The sequence below is a fragment of the Sus scrofa genome, chromosome 8, assembly GCF_000003025.6.
Source record: "Sus scrofa isolate TJ Tabasco breed Duroc chromosome 8, Sscrofa11.1, whole genome shotgun sequence".
NCBI lineage: Eukaryota > Metazoa > Chordata > Mammalia > Artiodactyla > Suidae > Sus > Sus scrofa.
Window position 1 is genome coordinate 40,348,609 of NC_010450.4, and position 22,786 is coordinate 40,371,394.

The window sequence follows — 22,786 nt, forward strand, 5'->3', positions numbered from 1 at the left end:
TCAGGAGTTCCCATCATGGAGCAGCAGAAATGCATCTGACTGGGAACCACGAGGTTGAGGTTTTGATCCCTGGTCTTGCTCAGTGGGTTAAGGATCCAGTGTTGCCGTGAACTATGGTGTAGGTTGCAGATGTGGCTCGAATCTGGTGTTGCTGTGGCTGTGGTGCAGGCCAACATCTGTAGCTGCGATTGGACCCCTGGCCTGGAAACCTCCATATGCCATGGGTGCGGCCCTAAAAAGCAAAAAAAAAAAAAAAAAAAAATATATATATATATATACACACACATATATATATATACACATACACACACACATATATGCACACACATACATATATACATAAATGTACATACATATATATATATATAAAATACACACACACACATATATATAATATGTTCTTTGTCAGATCAGGACAAGAAGAAGAAACAGTAAATGCTCTGATGGCTTTCTCTGATTCTTGCCCCAACTTTTCTCCAAAACTCAGAAAATATGGGACCTCAGAATCTTCAACTAAATCATCTGAGGAACTAGGAGCAGTTGAGGCTGTTGTAATTTATGGTGATGAAAGCACTGTTTTCTGCTGTGTGCCTTGCATTTATTCTAGTCATTAGTGATGAAGTAGGTTCTGGAGCCACATGGCCTGGGCCATTCCTACCACCACTGTGGGCCAATGATTGAGGCCTTTGTTTCCATAGCTAAAATGAGGGTAATAATAGTGACCTCATGGGGTTGTTGTGAGTATTAAATGAGATATGAGACATAAAGCTTTTATAATTATGCCTGGAATATAGTAAGGGCTTTCTAACTATTAACTATTCTTACATGCATTGGCCACTGAAGTCATTCTATCTCCAGTCAAGCTTAATTGGCCTGTAAACTGAAAGTTATAATTCTTATAAGGAGTCTTTTTGCTTCGTTCTAATAGTATTCTTTTTTTTTTTTTTTTTTTTTTTTTCCTAGGGCCACACCATGGCATATGGAAGTTTCCAAGCTAGGGGTCAAATCAGAGCTACAGCTGCTGACCTACGCCACAGCCACAGCAACATGGGATCCAAGCTGCACCTGGGACCTACACCACAGCTTGTGGCAATGCTGGATCCCCGACCCACTAAGTAAGGCTAGGGATCAAACCCGAATCCTCATGGATCCCAGTCGGATTCATTTCCACTGAGCCACAGTGGGAACTCTTAGTAGGCTTCTTTCATTCAATTATACGTATGTTTATTCAAACTGGTAAAATTCTATCACACTGTGTACCTCCCTTTGGTATAGGAGTTTAAGATGGAGTTTTTAACATGCCCAGTTAACATGTAGGAAGTCTTCTGGATGATCAATCAATAAACATTTTTTTTGGCCTTCAGTTGTTTTTCTTAATGAGCTGCAGGAGAGTGAAGTTAGAAAAAATGATAATCATAAACTTTGTTTTCAATAAACATTTTCTGAGCACCAACAATGAGTGAGGAAGTGAGCTGACTGTGGAGGAGCCCTTGAAGAGAGCTTAAAAGGACATGTCTGCCCTCTTGGAGTTCCCAGTCTAGGGGAAGTAGACATGAACTCAATAATGAGAAGCCCAGGTAAGCTGTGCAAACAGAGGTCAGCCCTAGGAGACTCTGGGTCAACACTTATGACAATTAAGAATTCTGAAGTAGGAGTTCCCATTGTGACTCAGCGGTAATGAACTCGACCAATATCCATGAGGATGTGGGTTCAATCCCTAGCTTTGCTCAGTGGGTTAAGCATCTGACGTTGCTGTGGTTGTGGTGTAAGCTGGCAGCTGCAGCTCTGATTCATCCCCTAGCCTTGGAACTCCATATGCTGCAGGTGCGACCCTAAAAATAAAAATAAAATAAAATGAAAAAATAAAATAAAATAAAATAAAATAATTCCCCAGTACCCCAGCTCCCAACTCAACTGTCTTCTTTTCTGAAAGTAAATAAATGAAAAACCTAACAGGAAACTAGCCACGTTTGGAAAGAACACAGCAGTCATAAACTGCGTTACAGTTTTTTCTTTTCCAAATAATGTCCGAGGTTGTTTGTACAAACATAGCTTTATCTCAAAAAGAAAATACATTGGCTTCAAACTTTCACTGAGTCAGCTTCGTGTTTACATTTCTGTACTGCACTAATATGCCTGGAAGAACGCTCTAGTCAAGAGGTTGAAGTAAAAAGCCCCGAATGTGAAAACATTTAGAAATCACAGCATTTTATTTAGCTTCAAAAGAGACCACAGGAGGCTAAGGTAGAGCGTGCAGAAGTGGGTGAAGTTGTTTCTAGTCACATTTCAGGGAAACCTACACGGCCAGTGGGTATTTATCTTCGAAGCTGATAGAAGGTACTGGAACTACACAGGAAATGCTTTTAAGTGGCATGAAGACCAGTTCAAAAATAAAGATACAAATGGAATTGGGCCACCCAAAAAATTATCATCTACCATAGGAAAATAAGTTCACAAGTGCACCTAGTTTGAACTAAAGCTCTAGAGCTGTAGAATTCTAAAAGTTGCGTCAAAGTCTCCCCTATATTTTGGTCCTGTCTATTCTCGTTGTGCTGCTTGGAGATGAATAAGAATGCAGGTGATAACTCTGGTTGGACGACTGAAAAAATGATGTCACATTTCTGGGCCATTCCCTTATTGGTGAAAAGGTGATGTTGGACCAAATTTTTGGTTTTCACACTGTGCTCTGGAAGGTGTATCAGATGCCTCAGGCTCATCCAGGGAAAGGGGTGAGGGCTAGTGGGGTGTGTCCACTTTTCCACCCCATGTGGACCCAGCTCCACCTTTATCTCATACATCAGCCTCCGCATCATATTCTGTTCAAAGAGCTGTGGCTTAAGGGGAAAAGAAAAAAAAAAAAAAAGCAAACCACCAAACTAGATGCTGTAAGGTGCCTTTCAGAAATAAAGTCCTATGGTTCTATGCTGATAAAGTGGAGGTGTTTTATTTTGGGGTGATTGGCTTTGGGAAAAGTTTTTTTTTTTTTTTTTTTTTTTTTTTTTTTTCCCTAACAGCTCTTTGCGCATTTACCATGTGCCAGGCACTATGCTGGGGTCTTAACAGATGTTACTGAATCCTTACAAATCCCCAGGGATTTCGCTTTGGCTTTTTAATTAACAGATGAGGAAACTGAAGTACAGCAGGTAACTCACCAGCTGCATTAGAAAAAGAAACAAATCAAAGAATTAAAACAAAAAAAAATGAAAAAAAAAAAAGAAAAGAAAAAGAAACAAATCAGCAGAGGCCCATGTCTTACTGCTTTTTACCATTTTGCTACTTTTCTCCCGGTATCTTTCTTGATGATGACCAGTCCGAATCCCAATATAAAATAACCAAATATAAGAGCCCCAGGAAATTAGAATTAGAATTAAAAATCTCTTTAGGCACCACTGCAAGTGGGTTTTCCCAAAATCTCTGAATAAAAAGATTCTTTAGGAGTTCCCGTCATGACTCAGTGGTTAACAAATCCAACTAGGAACCATGAGGTTGTGGGTTCGATCCCTGGCCTTGCTCAGTGGGTTGAGGATCTGGCATTGCCATGAGCTGTGGTGTAGGTCTCAGACGTGGCTTGGATCCCAAGTTGTTGTAGCTCTGGCGTAGGCTGGCGGCTACAGCTCCAATTAGACCCCTAGCCTGGGAACCTCCATATGCCTCAGGTGCGGCCCTGGAAAAGGCAAAAAAAAAAAAAAAAAAAAAAAAAAAGATTCTTTAAATTTACTGAGTATAAAATGCCCAAGACAAGATGAGCGGGTTGGGGCAAGCAGAAATGGCAAGTTTTTAAGAAGCTTCAATGCCAATTTGTTTTCCTTTTCATTCTTTTTATCTGAGAGCAACTTGAATTCCCTGGCACTTACCCATGTGAGTAAACCAGATTCTTCATATACTATTCATGTTAAACACTGCTGTATGTATTTCCCAACCTGGCTTTAGGCTGAATAAATCCTATATAAATAGACATAGATTATGAGAGAATTAGCTGAAAAGGCAGTTGGGGATGTAAAAAGAGAACTAGGTAGACTGTAAAAAATATGATTAATGTTATTTACCTGACATTTCTTTTCTTTTCTTTCTTTCTTTCTTTTCTTTCTTTCTTTCTTTCTTTCTTTCTTTCTTTCTTTCTTTCTTTCTTTCTTTCTTTCTTTCTTTCTTTCTTCCTTCCTTCCTTCCTTCCTTCCTTCCTTCCTTCCTTCCTTCCTTCCTTTCTTTCTTTCTTATTTATTTTTTTTAGGGTGGCATATGGAAGTTCCCAGCCTAGGGGTTGAATTGGCGCTGCAGCTGCTGGCCCACATCACAGCCATAGCAACACCAGATCTGAGCTGCATCTGCAACAGGCAACATTGGATCCTTAACCCACTGAGTGAGGCCAGGGATCGAACCCTCATCCTCATGGATACTAGTCAGGTTCTTAATCCACTGAGCCACAACAGCAACTCCTACCTGACGTTTCTTATTTCCAGTTTACATCTTATAAACATGTATGATGTATTGTGTGTTCAGACATGTGTGTGCGTTGCTGATGAACTGAGAAGAAACGATCAAAAAAATCATTAAGGCTTAAAAGGTAAACTCGTTTCTCCCTTAAAGGTGAGTGAGAGGGCCTGGCAGCTTTGAGTCCATCCGCATTCCTCAGCATGTGAGCCATCGTCAGCACTGTGGCCTGACTCGGGGAAGGAGAAGCAGCAGGATGGCTTTTTGGCAGTTTGGAGGGAGAAGGAGCAGGAAGTAGATTCCCTCCCTGGGTGTGCAGGGAGGGTGTGGGTGGAAGCCTCGCTCTTCCTTGATACAAGGCTACTGCTGCTTGGGAAACCATCCTTCTTCCTTCTTCTCTGAGTTGGGAGGTGGGGGGGGGGGAGCAGAGAAGCCAAAAGAGATTTTGAGAGAGATGCATAGTCCACCAGTGTCATGCCAGGAGGTGCCAGGAAAAATAAGTCTCCATCTCTTTTTGTCCTCTATCCCTGCTACCTTTCCCACTAGTTTCTCTTGCTTAAAATCTGTCCTGAGACAGATCCTTTTTTTTTTTTTTTGTCTTTTCAGGGCCACTCCTGGGGCATATGGAGGTTCCCAGGCTAGGGGTCCAATCTGAGATGTAGCCGCTAGCCTACGGCAGAGCCACAGCAATGCTGGATCCAAGCCCCATCTTCGACCTACACCACAACTCACGGCAACATGGGATCCTTAATCCACTGAGCAAGGCCAGGGATCGAACCTGCCACCTCATGGTTCCTAGTGGGATTCGTTTCTGCTGAGCCACAACGGGAACTCCTGAGACAGATTCTTTTTGTCTTTTTTTGGGGGGGGCTGCATCTGCAGCATATGGAGCTTCCCACGCTAGGGGTCGAATCAGAGCCGCTGCTGCCGGCCTACACCACAGCCACAGCAACACCAGATCCGAGCTGTGTTGTGACCTACACTATAGCTCATGGCAATGCCAGATCCTTAACCCACTGAGTGAAGCCAGGGATCGAACTCACATCTTCATGGATACTGGTTGGGTTTGTTACCACTGAGCTATGACAAGTTCTTCCAGAATCTAACTTTAGAGCTCTAAATATTCACGGCTGACCACAAAGATACATTTCTGAGCAAAACTGAGTCGCGCTATCTGCAACCTAGAGGGTCATTAGAGGTTCTATGTACAGTGTTACCTGCACTGGAAAATTCAATAGACTGAAGACTTAATACCCTTAAGAACTGCCCTCGGGAGGGAGATTAAGAGATACAAACTTCCAGCTACAAAACGAATGAGTCGGGAAGAAATGGACAGTGTGGGAAATATAGTCAATAATGTAATATCTTCATGTGGTAATGTAACTAGATTTGTCATAGTGATCATTTTGTATAGAAATATCAGGTTACTCTGTAGTGCAACAGGAACTAACATGGTATTGAAGGTCAATTATACATCAACAAACAAACTCATAGAAAAATAGGTCTGATGTGTGGTTACTAGAGTGGGGGAGGGGAACTGGTAAAAGTGGTCAAAAGACATAAACTTACAGTTATAAAGATAAATAAGTACTAGGGATTTAATGTATACAATGGATAATATAATCAACACTGCTGTATGTTATATGAAAATTTAGGGATAATTCCTAAGGGTTCTCATCACAAGGAAAAAATCCTTTTTTCTTTTATTTTGTATCTCTATGAGATGATGGATGGTCACTAAACTTACTGCGGTAATCATTTCATGATGTGTGTCAAATTATTATGCTGTATACCTGAAACTTATACAGTGCTGTATGTCAATTGTATCTCAATAAAAAATGAAAAAAGCACACCCTAAAAAAGAGCAGCCTTAGGGATATAGGCTATTTGGAAGGAGAAAAAAGTTTCCATGAGATAACCTGCCAGAACAATGGGGTCTCTGATGGCTATTTTCCCACTAATTTTCTTTTAAATGCACATTGGTGTTACAAAAAATGGTTATCTAATATAGTGAAAATAACCCACATACTACACTGGACAGGTGATGGATCAACATATCCCCTGGCATGTTACACTGATAATTTCATATTTTCCTCCTACTGAAAAGACAAGACGTGGCTCTAAAGCATCTCTTGAATGAGTTGCATGAGTCATAGTTTTCCAACAATAGGAATGGGACCTCATAATATTAAAAAGAATCTATTCTTGAAGTCAAATGGTGCCGTAATCTTGACAAACATGAAACATGGTAGCCATAGACCCTTTGGGTTGAAAGGAAGACTTGAGATATGGTCCTTAAGTGAAAAAGGACTTTACTACTTTATAAAATCATTCTGCTTTTGGATAGCTCTAACCTATTAGTGAGGGAATGTCAATATATTGACCAAAAATTTGTCTCCCTAGAACTCACCCACCCTCTCCATGGGTGCCATTTTGAATGTGTCAAATTCCTTAAATCCTTCAATTATTTAAAAACAGTTCCCAAGTCCTCTCCTAGGTTCAGCAGCTTTTGGTGCATCCAACATTCCTTCAGGTTTCCAAACTCCAAGAGCCTGACCAGGCTCTTCTGCAAACTTCCCAATTTATCAGTGTCCTTCCTAAAATATATGGATAGCATAAAGTTCAGGTCTCCGGGACAGAGCCAAGTGGGAGTAACCAATTTCTTCCAGATTCAAATATTGCATCTTTTCTTTTCTTCTCTTCTTTTCTTTTCTTTTTTCTTTCTTTCATTCGTTCTACCCTCCCTCCCTCCTTCGTGGTCTCAGTAGCAACTACTCTGCAGCTGCAGCAACACTGGATCCTTTAATCCATTGTGCTGGGCTAGGAGTCGAACCTCCACAGAGAACTGAGCCACTGCAGTCAGACTCCTAACCCACTGTGCCACAGTGGGAACTCCTGCATCTGCTTCCTTGGTAGCAATACACACCTCAGCTATTACTGCAGTCCTGCCAAGGCTGAGCAGGGTTCACTGCCCTGAGGCCTGGAGGAAGCTATTAGCAATTCTTGGCCACAGAGTGGAAAAAAAAATACCAAGGGTAATAAAGTAAAGTAGGGGCTTTTAAAAGTAAGGGCTGGGAACACAGTTTAGAAAATGCAAAGATTTTTAGTGGCAATAGGCATACTTATATAAATAGAAAGAAGTCTTCAATGACTAAACAGTTCCAGCACTGGAATTTTTAGTGCTGAATATGGTCCTGAGAACGAATGGTATTTGAGGAATTTGGGGGCTCTCCCCATTGTTGTTTGTAAGCATTCCTTTTTTTAGGGCCACACCCGAGGCATATGGAGGTTGCCAGGCTAGGGGTCAAATTAGAGCTGCAGCTGCCGGCCTATGCCTCAGCCACAACAACTTGGGATCCAAGCCTCGTCTGTGACCTACACCACAGCTCACGAAAACACTGGATCCTTAACCCACTGAGCGAGGCCAGGGATCGAACCCACATCCTCATGGATACTAGTTGGGTTCATTTCTGCTGCGCACAATGGGAACTCCTGTAAGCATTCCTTTATTGTGATGACTCTTGTTCTAAAATGTCCGGACATACATAACTCAAGAGAAAGAGACACCATTCAAACAAATGGTAAATCTGAGATCATTTTTCCCATCCAGAGCGTAAACATTGGTGAGCTGTCATTGGAAGCCACTGATAAATGGAAAAATTAAAAGTGTGACAGGCCAAGGTCAGCTGATGGAGGGGAGGGCAATGGGATAAACAAGGAGTCCTGCAGCTCCAGGTCCTCTTCACCCACTTCCTGCCCACCTGTTTAAAAAATAAATAAATAAAAGCTGCACAAGCCCTTGAGAAGGAAAATGCATGAGGAGGTTTTTACCAGTCAGTCACCTTGAACCACTAGGATTCCCCTCTCATCTGCCTGAAAGCATGGCTTATGGAAAATTCCTACGTAGCCTACGACAATCACAGTCAGAAAAAATCCACTGAAAACATTCCTAAATAACAGAAACAGTATCCCACCAGTGCTGTGTTGCAGCCTAAGGCAAAAGGAAATGTGAGACCTGACATACATGTATTTTTTAATGGTCAGTTTTCCCTCCAGGTTATTAAGGTAGTTGAAAAAAAAATGTGGGAAATGTGAAAAATATGTACATGAAATGTGCAACATTACTTTAAGTGTAAATATTTGATAATATTTAAGTTTAAATATTTTACTTATAGTAAAAACAGGTTTTTTTTTTCTTCCTAGTTTCCCTTTCCTGACTTGAAAGGAAGCAAACCCAACAATACTGTTTTAAAAGCTACCTCTTTGGTTGCCTGATTCTCAACTGAGGAAATTACCATGTTTGACAATTTCATTTGACTAAGTGATAATCTTAAACAATTTTTTTTTGGCGTTTTGGGGACTGTACCTGCAACATATGGAAGTTCCCAGGCTAGGGGTCAAATTAGAGCTGTAGCTGCCAGTCTACACCACAGCCATAGCAACGCCAGGTCTGAGCCACATCTGTGACCTACACCGCATCTTGTGGCAACGCTGGGGCCTTAACCCACTGAGTGAGGCCAGGAATCGAACCTGAATCCTCATGGATAGTAGCTGGGTTGGTTACCACTGAGCCACAACAGGAACTCCCATTAAATGATTTTTAAATTTTAAATAACTTTAGTTACTGATTCTATCTTTATTTAAATTCTGGTCTTTTGTTCATCATGGATTTTTTTACCTTAATTTTAAAAAAATAATACATTAAAATATTACTATCATGATTACTAAGGTTTTTTGGTGCCCCCTTAAAGTGTGTACCCAAAGGCAAGGACCTTGTTTGCCTCACCTGCTCATGGCTTTGTCACTGTTATTTTTAGAAGCCCAGGAAGAGAGGGCGGAGTATCAGGCTTATGGTTAGGAGCCTGCTCTGTTCCCAACCACCTCTGTGGATCTCAGCCTTTTCCTTGCACCTGCCCTGGTCCCCAGCCAAGTGCAACAGCAAAAGCGAAGAATTACACAGGTGCACCACTAAATTTTAACCAAGGTCTAAATTGACTGTTGCTCTAGCTGATCATTATACATGATAGAGGCACCAGATCTGCAGAAGGGTTCATGAGGTAAGAGGAAGAACTTGCTTCCAATGAGAGGGAAAGAGTGTAAAGCCGTGTCCCTCACATGATCACAACGTGATTGGATCCTGAAAGGGCTTTGTTTTGTACAAACAAAGGAGAGCCCCGACAAGTGATTTAAACAGTTCTTTTTAGTAAGGACACTGAGTGGAGTGTGGCTATACAAACAGCATGAGGCTCTGCTTGAGTGTAGTCAGCTTGCTTCGTAATTTTTGCTGACATTTAATATTTGAGATCTTTTCATCCCTTCATCGAAGCTTCGTGGTTTACAGTGTATCTCAAACATATATAAAGACTAAGAGTTGCTTCGTCTTTTACCTTCAAGAAACTGACCTTAAGGTTTTTCGGTTGCTAATGATGCTTTGAAATTTGGATATAGCTACATACAGCAGAATTTGGATATAGCTACATAGGGCTGCAGAGACGGTTTCAAACTGGCCACTGAGGCCATGCTTCAGTGCAGAGATCAGTCAGACTCAGGACCATCCTCCAGAACCATGAAGGCCAGAAATACACCCACAGAGGAATAGGTTGGAGCAGTGTCAATAAATTTTTCACACCAGCGGCCTCATCTCTTTAAAATGATTATCCCATGGGTATGTTTGTCTAATCATCCTGGCTCTGGCTTCACCTCCTAAATTAGATCACTGGAGGAAAAGTAACTGCCAAAGTTGGGACAAACTCTATCTTCCTTTATTAAACAAAGTACATTTATGATTACATTTTAAATTACAGATAAATTGGAGGTATCAAAGTGCCATCAGGATTTCCCGTAGTGACCTAGTGGTAATGAACCCTACGAGTATCCATGAGCACGTGGGTTAGATCCCTGGCCTCGCTCTGTGCGTTAAGGATCTGGTATTTCTGTGAGCTGTGGTGTAGGTTGCAGATGCAGCTCAGATCTTGTATTGCTGTGGTGGTGGTGTAGCTCTGATCAACCCCTAAGCTGGGAACTTCCATATGCCATGGGTGCAGCCCTAAAAAGATGCCCCCCCACCAAATGTGCCATCAATTTTTGACAAATACTAACTGTGAACAAGGTACACGAGAGGACAGACAAATGTTCTATGGGCTATTCCTTAGCTTATAGACACATATATAATAGGGAGAAATTAATTTCTCTAGTGACCTGAGTGCAAATAGTCACACATGGGATAAAACTTGTCTTCAAACCAAGAGCCTTGGCTAGAAGTGGAGGCAGAGGTGCCATATGCCTTACAGAGGAAAGGGAGAGGGCACAGAGGGAGGGCAGGTGTTCATGGGCTGCTGCAAAGGTCAGGGTTAGCTCTGCTCCTACTCAATTTCTAAATCAATGGTCTCCAAAAGGGCATAAGCAATTCATTCATGAAGTCTGTGAATGACAATAGCCTGCATGATGTTGCCAGCACTAGAAAAGACAAAAAAAGGTATAAATGGTCTTTAAAGAGGTCAAAGTATGGTCAGGAAGTTAAAGGAGAATTGAACTAAAAGGAGACAATGTAATACATGGAGAATTAATAACTGAGAACATAGATATTTAGAGAGTGGGAAAAACAAGGGAAGTGTTAAGTGAAAAAATTTCTAAGTGCCAAGCCAATTGAATGCAAGTTTTAGACATCAGCGATGGTCTTTCACAAGCCTGTTCAAGAGGTGAAAGATTTTATTGCCCTTCCCCTGGGGTGTCACGGCACCATTTTCAAACTTGGGTTTGTTTGTAAGAACTCTGGCCCAGAAAAGATGTCCTTCTGTTTCCTGGTCTACCAACACAGTGAAATGGAGCTGAACCCCTGCCAACAACAAAAATGAAGCACATGCACCAGTATGTTCATTGCAGCACTATTCACAATAGCCAAAACATGGAAACAACCTAAATGTCCATTGACAGATGAACGGATCAAGAAGAGGTGGTATATATACCCAATGGAATACTACTCAGCCATAATAGAGAACAAAATAATGCCATTTGCAGCAACATGGATGGAATAAGAGACTCTCATACTAAGTGAAGTAAGTCAGAAAGAGAAAGACAAATACCATATGATATCACTTATATCTGGAATCTAATATACAGCACAAATGAACCTTTCCCCAGAAAAGAAAATCATGAACATGGAGAAGAGACTTGTGAATGCCAAGGCGGTGGGGAGGGAATGGACAGGGAGTTTGGGGTTGGTAGATGCAAACTATTGGAGGAAAAGGAGCAAGAGAGCAGTGTAATGAGGCCCACAACAGCCAAGGGAAGTTCATGGAACAGATGGTCCTTGGAGAGGATCATGAAAGATAAATGGGATCTGGACAAGTGGGAAGAAACCAGGTGGGAGGAAGAACCTGAGCAAACACATCCATCAAGGAAGAAGAAAACATCCACCGGTGTCAGGTGGTCCCATATGGATGACCTGCATTTGAGGTTTAAAAATTACTTAAAAGTCATAGGATTTTGAGTTAGGTAAGAATCTTAGATTTTCACCAACTGAAGGAATCCTCTTTGCAGCAACCTGGAGAGATGACCCACCAGCTCTGGCTGGAAACACCTTCAGTGACGGGGAGCGCATCAAGTTGCTAAGAGCTGAATGCTTCCCTCTAGTTAGTATGGCCTTTAGCCCTTGCTCTGCCCTTCAGTGTAACAGAAATCACATTCATGCCCTCAAAACATGACAGCTCTCCTCCACCCCCTGGCATAAAGACTGGGTTGTGGTTTTTAGATTATCTTTCCATCTCTGGTTCTTCCAGTTGCCTTCCTGGCAGTCCAGGTGGTGCCAAAGGGTCCACCCAGGATGGCCTCCAGCTGTTTAGGTTCCTTTGAAAACATGGCATCTATGGAGCTCCCATCATGGTGCAGCAGAAGTGAATCCGACTAGGAACCATGATATGGCAGGTTCGATCCCTGGCCTTGCTCAGTGGGTGAGCTGTGATGTAGGTCTCAGATTCGGCTCGGATCTGGCATTGCTGTGGCTGTGGTGTAGGCCAGAAGCTGTAGCTCTGATTTGACCTCTAGCCTGGGGACTTTCATATGCTGGGGTGAGGCCTAAAAAGTAGGAAAGAAAAGAAAATATGGCACCTGGAAAGAAAACTTATCCAGTTGTGGTCTGGGCTCAGGGTTCAGTGGACGAATCACTTCCTTAAACAGGATACAACTTGCCTATTGAAGTGACTCCAAATGACCTTTCCTGATTTGCTTTTGTAGGTAAATCACGCTATTGACTGAAAAAACTCAGTAGGTCTTTAGAATAGAAAACATGTAACTGGAGTTCCCGTTGGGGCTCAGTGGGTTGAGAACCTAACTAGTACACATGAGGATGCGTGTTTGATCCCTGGCCTCGCTCAGTGGGTTAAGGATCTGGTGTTGCCATGAGCTGTGGTATAGGTCACAGACTGGCTTGGATCCTTTGTTGCTGTGGCTGTGGTGTAGGCCAGAAGCTATAATTCCTATTCGACCTCTAGCCTGAGACCTTCCCTATGCCACAGGTGTGGCCTTAAAACAATAAAACCAAAAAAGCAAAAAATCCTGTAACTATTGTACTTTGAACATGGGAATAAATCATGGTAGTGGTGAAGGCTGCCAATTCTAATTCTCCTTGCCTGTATTTTGCCCAATATTTCAGCTTCCAAGAGGACTAGGAATTTCCCTATAAGCAGTGGGAGGGGCCTATGTGTAGGAATATCCCCTCAAAAGATAGGGCCACTCCCAGAACCTGTGAACATGACCTTTTCAGAAAAATGGTCTTTGATGATGTGAGTTAAAGATCTTGAGATGTAATCATCTTGGATTATCTGATTTACCCTAAATCCAATGACAAGGGTCCTATTAAGAGACAGAAGAAGGAGTTCCTGTCATGGCGCAGTGGTTAATGAATCTGACTAGGAACCATGAGGTTTCGAGTTCGATCCCTGGCCTTGCTCAGTGGGTTAACGATCTGGTGTTGCTGTGAGCTGTGGTGTAGGTTGCAGATGCGGCTCGGATCCTGCATTGCCGTGGCTCTGGTGTAGGCCGGCAGCAACAGTTCCGATTGGACCCCTAGCCTGGGAACCTCCATATGCCGCAGGAGCAGCTCTAGAAAAGGCAAAAAGACAAAAAAAAAAAAAAAAAAAAAAAAAAAAAAGACAGAAGAAGACACAGATACAGAGTTGGTGATGTGAAGACAGAAACAGATTGGAGTGATTGATGCAGCCATGAGCCTGGAGCGCCTGGAGGCTCTAGAAGCTGGAAGAGGCAAAAGAGGATTCTTTCCTGGAGCCTCCAAAGGAAGCCAGGCTCTGCCAACACCCTGGTTTCAAACTTTTGGCCCACAGAACTGTGAGGGAAGAAGTGTGTGTTGTTTTAGGCTGCCAGGTTGTTGGTAATTTGTTAGAGCAGCACCAGGAAATGAATAGAGAGGCTCTGTATTGCCAGGCACATCCCCCCAGGAATGGGCTACACATTGGCCATGACTCACTTCAACGCGTCTCAACATGGTGTAGGGACAATAGGTTGAGTGGCAACCACTTAGATGGCTACATACTTAGGGACAGCAGTTCTGCCCTAGTATAAAAGCATCATAATTTTCTTTTAATCCATTGCTAAGTTAGAACACAGATGTCTTCAGAGATGATGCTTAAACCAAATTTCCTAGGGCCCCCGGGGCGGGGAAAGACTACAGGTAGAATCACTGAGTTCATGTGTGTTGGAGAAGACATAAAACAAACATAATGATCATACTTAATGAGGAGTTTGAAAATATAGGTGACTCATGAATTAAGGTGAGGAGGCCAGAGCCTAAACATGCAGCAAACTAGTCAAAGAAGGCCATGTGACTGACAGAAGCAGTCATAAGCAAGTTATGTAAATCCTCTCGGCAGATAGCAATGACATATTTAGACCTCCCCATCACGTGTGTGCTGCTGCCACGCACTGTACCAAGAGGCTATTAAAGAAAATTCTTGGAGGGTTTCCACTCTGCTATTGGGGAAGTCTTTTATGTCCTTGTGACGAATGCATCAAACACAAGAAGCAACGAAGAGTCACTGGAGAATAATGGTGGAAGTTAAGTCCACACGTTTCAAGTCACCTATTAGTGACGCAAAGAAATGTTCCTGCTTAATTGGGACAGGGCCTGACCACTGTCAGAAGTATATTGTCAATCCACCAGGTCAAGGAGCGAGGCTGCCTACAATAGGAGGAAAAATTCTGTTAGAAGGGCAGATACCGAAGGGCAGGGGCGAAGCGAACAGGAATAAAACGATGATCACAGAAACCACAAATCTCAAAGTTGGAGATTTGGTCTCCCCTCTGCCTGAATTTCAGGAATCCCTTCTATTTCTTCCTTTTTAGAATATAATATAAAACAGGATAAATTATTACTATTTAATGAGTGGTTCACTAAGTACAAGATAGTATGCTGGGTACGTTATGTTTATTTTCTCATTTCATCTTTAGAATGATCCTTAGAGATAGGTGATATAATCTTTATTTTGCAGATGAGCAGTACATGTTGAGAAGTACACAAGTCTTCTCATTCATTCATTCGTTCATCATTCAGTCAGTCAGTCAGTCAATCAGCAAACATGTACCAGGGATTAAATTTACCAGAAAATATCACCTTCAATGACAGGGAACTCAGTGCCCCAAATGACAACCTATTGGATTTTTGGAAAACTCTAGTTCTTAGAAAGTTCTTCCTAATACTGATCTGAAATCTGTCTCTGGGTAACCAAGCCATAGGTCACTGTGGTGTCCCCATGTCCCCTTAGAACAAAATGAGATAGAGTCAATGGTGAATGTAAGAAGTTTACAGGGAGAAACCAACATTTTCTGCTTCTGATTTCAGCTTAGGGCAGTTTTAGCGCTTTGCAATTTATATGGCCTTCCTGTAAACCTCCATTCTTTGGAGATAATAGATGGTTAAATCCTCTGAACCCAGAAAGAGGGAGGTAGCCTTCCTTCCAAAGGGTTTTGAAAAGCTCTCAATACTTTGGAGGCCCTATCAGAGGACCATAAATTTGCCACCCACATAAAAGCGAGTCTGTGTGATGCCAGCGCACACACATCAGGAGTTGCTATGTACCATCAGGAAGTCCTTGGATGCTGAGGCAGTGAGGAGGCCACATTTCAGAGCCTCCCTCATAGGTGGCCTCTTGTAGCATCTTACAGAATGGTTTTTTAAGTAGTCAGAATCCTTGCAGGCCCAAGTTTCTTCACTTGAAGGGAAGAATTCAAATTTAAAAAGGAGACCCTGGGAGCCAGGAAGCCAGGAATCACTCCTCAGGGAAAACCCACTGTTTATTTACATCACAGAATCCTACCGCCCACAGTTCTGCAAAGGACCAGGCCTTTCCACTGGCAGCTCCTCTACCCTGGAACTCCAAGATAAACAAGATATTAGGGTGAGGGAGGGCTGGGCTGGGAGTTTGGGGTCAGTTGATGCAAAGTATTACACATAGGATGCATAAACAACAAGGTCCCACTGTACAGCCCAGGGAACTATATTCAATATTCTGAGATAAACCATAACAGAAAAGAATATCAAAAAGAAAGTATATTTATATATGTATAACTGAATTACTTAGCTGTACAGCAGAAATTAACACATTATAAATCAACTGTTTCAATTTAAAAAAATACACCAAGTCAAAATAAAATGCCACAAGATGATTTTTGTTACCAAGTTTTCCTTCTAAGCTTTTGGGAGCCTTTTAGGAAATCTGATTTTTTTTTTTTCCTTTCTTTTTTTAGGGCTGCACCCACAGCATATGGAAGTTCCCAGGGTCTGGGTTGAATTGGAGCTGCATCTGTTGGCCTATACCTCAGCCACAGCAATGTGGGATCTGAACCACGTCTGCGAACTACACTGCAGCTCACGGCAATGCTGGATCCTTAACCCACTGAGCAAGACCAGGGATTGAACCTGTGTCCTCATGGATACTAGTCTGATTTGTTTCTGCTGCACCACAATGGGAACTCCAGGAAATCTGTTTTGCTCGGAGAGTTTTTGGTCAACTCATACTATTTCTGCCATTATTATATCCAAACTGTAGCCTAATCTAAGAAGTCTAGCTGCATCCGATAATCATTGTTTCCTATAATAATACTTGATTTAACATTTATTGAGCACTTACTATATACCAGGCACTATACATGAAACCATTTCAGTTATTCCTCACAGCGGCACTGGGTTTGGTAAGTTTTCTGTTTTCCAGATGATGAAACTGAGGCAAAAGAGATGTTATGTTACTTATGTAGCTAAATAATTACGTGGCAGAACTGGGTCTCAAACCCAGGTCTGACAGATTCTACCCCCTATGCCTTCTTCTCAAGAAAATTATACTAATAAAAGCTGATGTTGTACCAGGGACTCTCCTAAGCACTGTACACATTTCAACTCCTTTCAGCTTCATCATAAGCCTATTTTACAGCCGAGGTAGAGTCAGGTTAAATAATCCATCCCAGGTCATGTGGCTGGTATAAGGTGGAGCTGGGATTTTTATTTGTTTGTTTGTTTGTTTTTCTTTTTAGGGCCACACCTGCAGCATATGGAAGTTCCCAGGCTAGGGGTTCAATCAGAGCTGCAGCTGCTGGCCTACACCACAGCCACAGCAATGCCAGATCCAAGCCAAATGTGTGCCCTACGCCACAGCTTGTGGCAATGCCAGCTCCTTAACCCACTGAGCAAGGCCAGGGATCCAAACTGCATTCTCATAGACACTGTGTTGGGTTCTTCACCTGCTGAGCCATAATAGGAAGCCCCTGAAGCTGGGTTTTGAACCCGGGGAGTCTTGTGCAGAGATCAGACCACTGTTCTCACACTGTCACGTTGTACTACCTTTAGTGCAATAACTAAGGCTAATATTTCCTAGTGAAGCATTGCCTACTTCCCTGCAGTCAACCTGCACTACTCACCTAGGGGTGCAGCCCACCCCGCCTCTGTTAAGGGGCCCTGGGGGTAAGAAATACACCATGTTAGCATCCCCTTTGGGGGGAAAGCTAAACATAGAAATAGGTGGGGAAGTTGAGGTGCTTCCCCAGGCTCCCCTAAGCAACACATCAGTTGCTTTAAGATTATGAGCCCCTGGCCTCCATCCACTAGGCTGTTACCTTGCTCTTGAATGATGAAAAGGTGCTTTAATCTTTTCGGGATGGGGTGAGATCTGAAGAAGATGCCAGGGTCCTGGGAACATGCCTGCTCTCAGAACGTGCCTGGTTCAAGGTCATTGTAGGGCATAGGAGAGTCCATTAGGGACAATCACAGCCAAAAGACCCACGAACGTGCCTGCTCTCAGACAATGGCTCAAGGTCATCATAGGGCATAGGACAGCCCATCAGGGGACAATCACAGCCAAAGGACCCATGAGTCCCCCTTCCTTAGGCCAGGGCCAGCTCTAAGCCACCTGCTTCCTCCTCCTTCTGGGGCCATGGCCCTGCAGCGTAGCAGTGAAGGCTGGAGGAGACCAAGGAGACAGCACAGCTGAAAGCAGAGTGGGCCGCCCACCAAGTTAGATTACAGCAAATGACAAGAGGACTTCCCCCAAAGGCCTGCAGAGGACCGCCTTTTGTGGGTCTGTTGTGAGATGAGAGCCTTGAGAAGGGGGAGGGCAGGAGTAACAGCAGTGGCCAGATGCTCCTAAATCCAGACCCATCTGTCCGGCCCATTCAGAGACATAGGTTAAGCCTTCTCCTGCCTCCTGCTGGTTTCCTTTCTCTGAACTGTGGACATTGGTGTTAATTACTTACCATTAATAACCGGAACTAGAACTCATAGGGTTCCTAATAATTGCAACCACATAAGACCTTTTTTTTTCTTTTTCTTCTTCTTTTTTTTTTTTTGTCTTTTTGTCTTTTTACCATTTTTTTGGGCCGCTCCCACGGCATATGGAGGTTCCCAGGCTAGGGGTGGAATCGGAGCTGGAGCGGCCAGCCTATGCCAGAGCCACAACAACGCGGGATCCGAACCACATCTGCAACCTACATACACCCCAGCTCACGGCAATGCTGGATTCTTAACCCACTGAGCAAGGCCAGGGATCGAACCTGCAACCTTGTGGTTCCTAGTCAGATTCGTTAACCACTGCACCACGACGGGAACTCCAAGAACTTTTGTCTTGATAGGGTCAGACCACTACCTCCTCCAAGCAATCCAGGAAAATGCATTCAAGAAGGATGAATCTAGCTCTGATTTGTACTCACTGAGCACCAGGCACTGGTCACTCAACTCTCTCTACATGCTGCCTCATGTACTTTTCAGGACCAATTTACATTGTTGGGATTATTATCACCTATTTTACGGATGAAGAAAACAGAGGGTCAGAGAAGTAACGCAAGGAAGGATGTAAAAAAATGGAAGAGACTATAATCTTCCATTTTTGTAAAATTTGTAATCAGACTTTTTTGCCACCCAACCAAGGCATGGAGTTATTACAACAGGAAGGAAACCGCTATGGGTAATTTAACCCCTTTGGACAAAACTTGTGTACCCATTATCCAAGAGATCAACTGCATTCCGGGTTCCCTGACTCTGAATTCCAGTCTGTAATTTTTCCCCTTTCTTACATTCTTCATTACATAATGTCCACAGCTTTGTTCCTTTAATAACCAGGGACCCTGATATATAGTGATGAAATAATTTTTTAAAAAAAATTGAAGTGTAGTTGATTTACAATGTTGTATTAGGTTCAAGTATACAGCAAAGTGATTCATATATATATATATAAATAATTCAGATATATATAAATAATTTTTAAGATTCATTTCCCTTATAGTATATTACAAAGTACTGAGTATAGTTCCCTGTGCTCTAAGTAGGTCCTAGTTGATTACCTATTTTATGTATAGTAGCGTGCATGTGTTAATCCCGAACTCCTCATTAATCCCTCCACCTTTCCCTTTTGGTAACAATGTTTTTTTTCTTTTTTTTTTTAGGGCTGCACCTGCAGCATATAGAACAGGTTGGGGTCGAACTGGAGCTACAGCTGCCAGCCTATGCCACAGCCACAGCAATGCCAGATCTGAGCCACATCTGCGACCTACACCACAGCCCACGGCAACGTTGGATCCTTAACCCCCTGAGCAGGGCGAGGGATTAAACCCGCGTCCTCATGGATACTAGTTGTGTTTGTTACTGCTGAGCCATGACAGGAACTCCCCGTAGGTTTGATTTCTATGTCTATGAGTCTATTTCTGTTTTGTAAAGAAGTTCATTTGTACCATGAAATGATTGGTTTCCCTATCCATTAACTACTCTGCAAAGAACTAATGAACCATGGTCGGACCCGAGGGAAAGCAGTCTTGTGGAGAAGCTGGTGACTTTAAAGACATAATTTTATCCAAAAGACTCAGGAGTTGAGAGATGTTTTTCTCTTCCCCTGCTGACAAGGCTCTGAATCCAGTGAGCACAGCAGTGAGGGACAAGCAGCAGCCACCACTTAAACAGAGGGCTCAAGGGACAAGGACAGACTCAAAGGTCATTTCAAGAGCAACGTCAGCCTCTGAGGAGGAGGAGAAACCAGCAGCAAGTGCAGGGCAGAGGCTGAGGGAGAAGGAACAGTCTGAGAGCTCGTTTCAATGTATGCTTTTGGAGAACGGATGAGTACTTTGAATTTCTGGGTGGATAAAGATGAATATTCATGGGAATAGGAATAGTCCTAACAGATGACCCCCTGGCTCACTGAAATCTCAGAAAAATAGTCCACGAAGGAATCCAGAATGAAATGCCACCCCCTATTTTGACTTTTTTTTTTAAATTTTTCTCCCCCCATTTTCCAGCTCATCCCAGTAGGGAAAAAGAGGTTTGGAGATGGTTTCATTTCTTCTAACGACCCTATTGAGTGCAGAGTGGGGCACTGCGCTGTCAAGAACAGAAGCAGGAACAGGCTGTATGGTCAGGATTATGAAAACGAAAATGGTTCCTAGAGCTAAAATTACTTGAAAAAGAAACGTCTTGGCAAAGCAATGGCCTTGGCATATTTGCTGTGAAAAGAAATAGAAAGAGGAAAAAAATGGAAGCCTTCAGAAAAACTACACATCAGCCCTGAACTTATATTCTTGTCAACATTGAGGAAAGAATCTTTAACCGAAGGGCAGCAGGCAGTCAAGCCGGGTCTGAATGTAAACAATTCTAATCCAGACTGCAAAGTGGTTTGACAAAGAGTGTTTGACCAAGAGTCTTCAACAAAGAACAAAGGAAACGGTAGACTTTTTTATGGAAGAAAGAGGGAGGAATGCTGGAGTGGAAGGCTTCTCAGGAAGGGCCACAGAATTTACCGGTTGGAGCAACTGATTTTTCAGGAAAAAAAAAAAAGAATTTAAGGTTGTCTCACAGATTTAGATCAAAATTGCCTGTGGCGAGACAAAGGCAGAAAGTAAGGCAAAATAAAGCAAATAAGCACCTCTGAATTCAGGTGGCCTCCCAACCCCTGTTACACCCGGGCTGAACAGGTTTTAAGTTGCTTCCAAAAAAAGTCTCCCCTCCACTTCATTTCAGGGGTTAAAACAGTAATAATCAGTTCAACTTCCCAGACAAGCAGAGGCTGGATTAATGATTAAAAGAAACAAAAAAGGACTCAATATCTGGCTTAGGAGAAATTTCCTGGGCAACCAAATGTCAAAGGCATCTCCTTCTTCTCAAAAGGGCTTTTCTCTCTGGGACAAACACCCCAGGCTTGTATTTTTTCACTCAAATCCCTAGTTCAGATCTGTCAGGGGCCAGTGGTCTAAAGGCCCACAGAGAAAAATGGAGGGTTTCAGCTCACCTTTTTAAGTGTTGCCTACGGCTCTCAAAGCAGCACCAGCCCTGCAGTTCTCACACCTTGTGGGTGAATCCAGCAGCTCCCTGGGCCAACCGAGCAGTGATCAGCGTCCACCTCAGAGTACAGGTGCCTAGAGGAAGGAGGAGGGCATTGGTCGGTGGAGAGCAGGAAATGTGTGACATCACGGGAGCCTCCGCAGGTAAAACATTGCTGGGACCTTAGCTATTGAGACAGTCAGTTGGTCCCGCCCACCTGTCATTTACCTGAATACCTGCGAGCAGGTAGGTGGCGTCTCCGCAGGGACAAATGAATCAGTTAGAGCAATTTGCCCAGTGGAATTTACTTTCTTTGCTGAGCACAGCACGTGTCCAGCCCTGTGGACCGATCTGAATTTACATCCCTGGTTGCTTCCCCAGCCCCCTCCTCCCACCCCCTCCTATTAGCTGCCTACAAGTGAGTTAAAAAGAAAGTTTATTTTTTTTCATTTTAAAACTTTATTTTAAAATTGAAGGGTTTTATTAATTTCAGGTGTACAACAGGTGGTTCAATATTTTTATAGATTATGTTCCGTTTAAAGTTATTACAAAATAATGGCTGTATTTCCCTGTGCTTCCCCCCTCCCCCCTTTTTTTTACTGCACCTGTGACAGGTAGAGGTTCCCGGGCCAGGGATCCAATCCAAGCCACAGCTGTGGCAATGCCAGATTCTTAGTTCACTGCATCACGGCAGGGACTCCTGTACAATGTATCTTTGTTTCTTATTTATTTAAAAAAATTTTTTTTTGTCTTTTTGCCTTTTCTAGGGCCACTCCCGCAGCATATGGAGGTTCCCAGGCTAGGGATCTAATCAGAGCTGTAGCCACCGGCCTACGCCACAGTCACAGCAACAGGATCCAAGCTGTGTCTGTGACCTAGACCACAGCTCATGGCAATGCCGGATTCTTAACCCACTGAACAAGGCCAGGGATTGAACCCTCAACCTCATGGTCTCTAGTCGGATTCATTAACCACTGAGCCACAATGGGAACTCCTGTTGCTTATTTATTATATCCATAGTTGTTTGTATCTCTTAGGCCCTTATCCCTATCTTGCCCCTCCCGCCTTCCCTCTCCCCACTGGTAACCACTAGTTTGTTTTCTATGAGTCTGTTTCTGTTTTGTTACATTCATTTATTTTTTAGATTCCATAGACGTGATAACATAGGAAGTTTAAATACAAAGGCACAGTCATTTAACGAGCATAAAGAGGAAGTATGTGAAGATTGACTGGAAAATATTTGGGATTAATCCCCAAGTGCCTCTCTGATGGCATCCGTTTGAATTCCAGGGGTTGTTTCAATACAATAAATGAGAGGTGACATTTCAAATTCATTTAAAAAAAATCTAAATCGGATGCTTGTCAGTAGTTTCAGAGACAAATTTTCAAATATGTTTCCCCACCCCCTCCCAGCGTTTCATCTCATATTCAGGAGTCTGAAACTTCAGTCACTTCTGGCTCGCTGGCCAGGCAGTTAGAGTCACATGGCAGTTACAGCTCACTGTCGGCCTGCAATTAGGAGCAATTTAAATGATTCAGATTTGGATGATAGTACAGTAA

At 42.9% G+C, this 22,786-nt stretch overlaps 1 protein-coding gene across 11 annotated transcripts in view; it reads right to left on the minus strand.

Moving 5' to 3' along the window:
• The window catches only part of LNX1 (ligand of numb-protein X 1), a 240,265-nt gene that overhangs the window by 115,772 nt on the left and 101,707 nt on the right, over nt 1–22,786 (minus strand). For 10 of the 11 annotated variants that reach the window (XM_021101221.1, XM_021101222.1, XM_021101224.1 and 7 more), the window contains one exon: nt 21,195–21,321. The gene's annotated coding sequence lies outside the window, so the exon portion shown is untranslated. Of the gene's footprint in view, nt 1–21,194; nt 21,395–22,786 lie in introns of those variants that run through there. The other variant, XM_021101216.1, reaches the window with a different exon arrangement.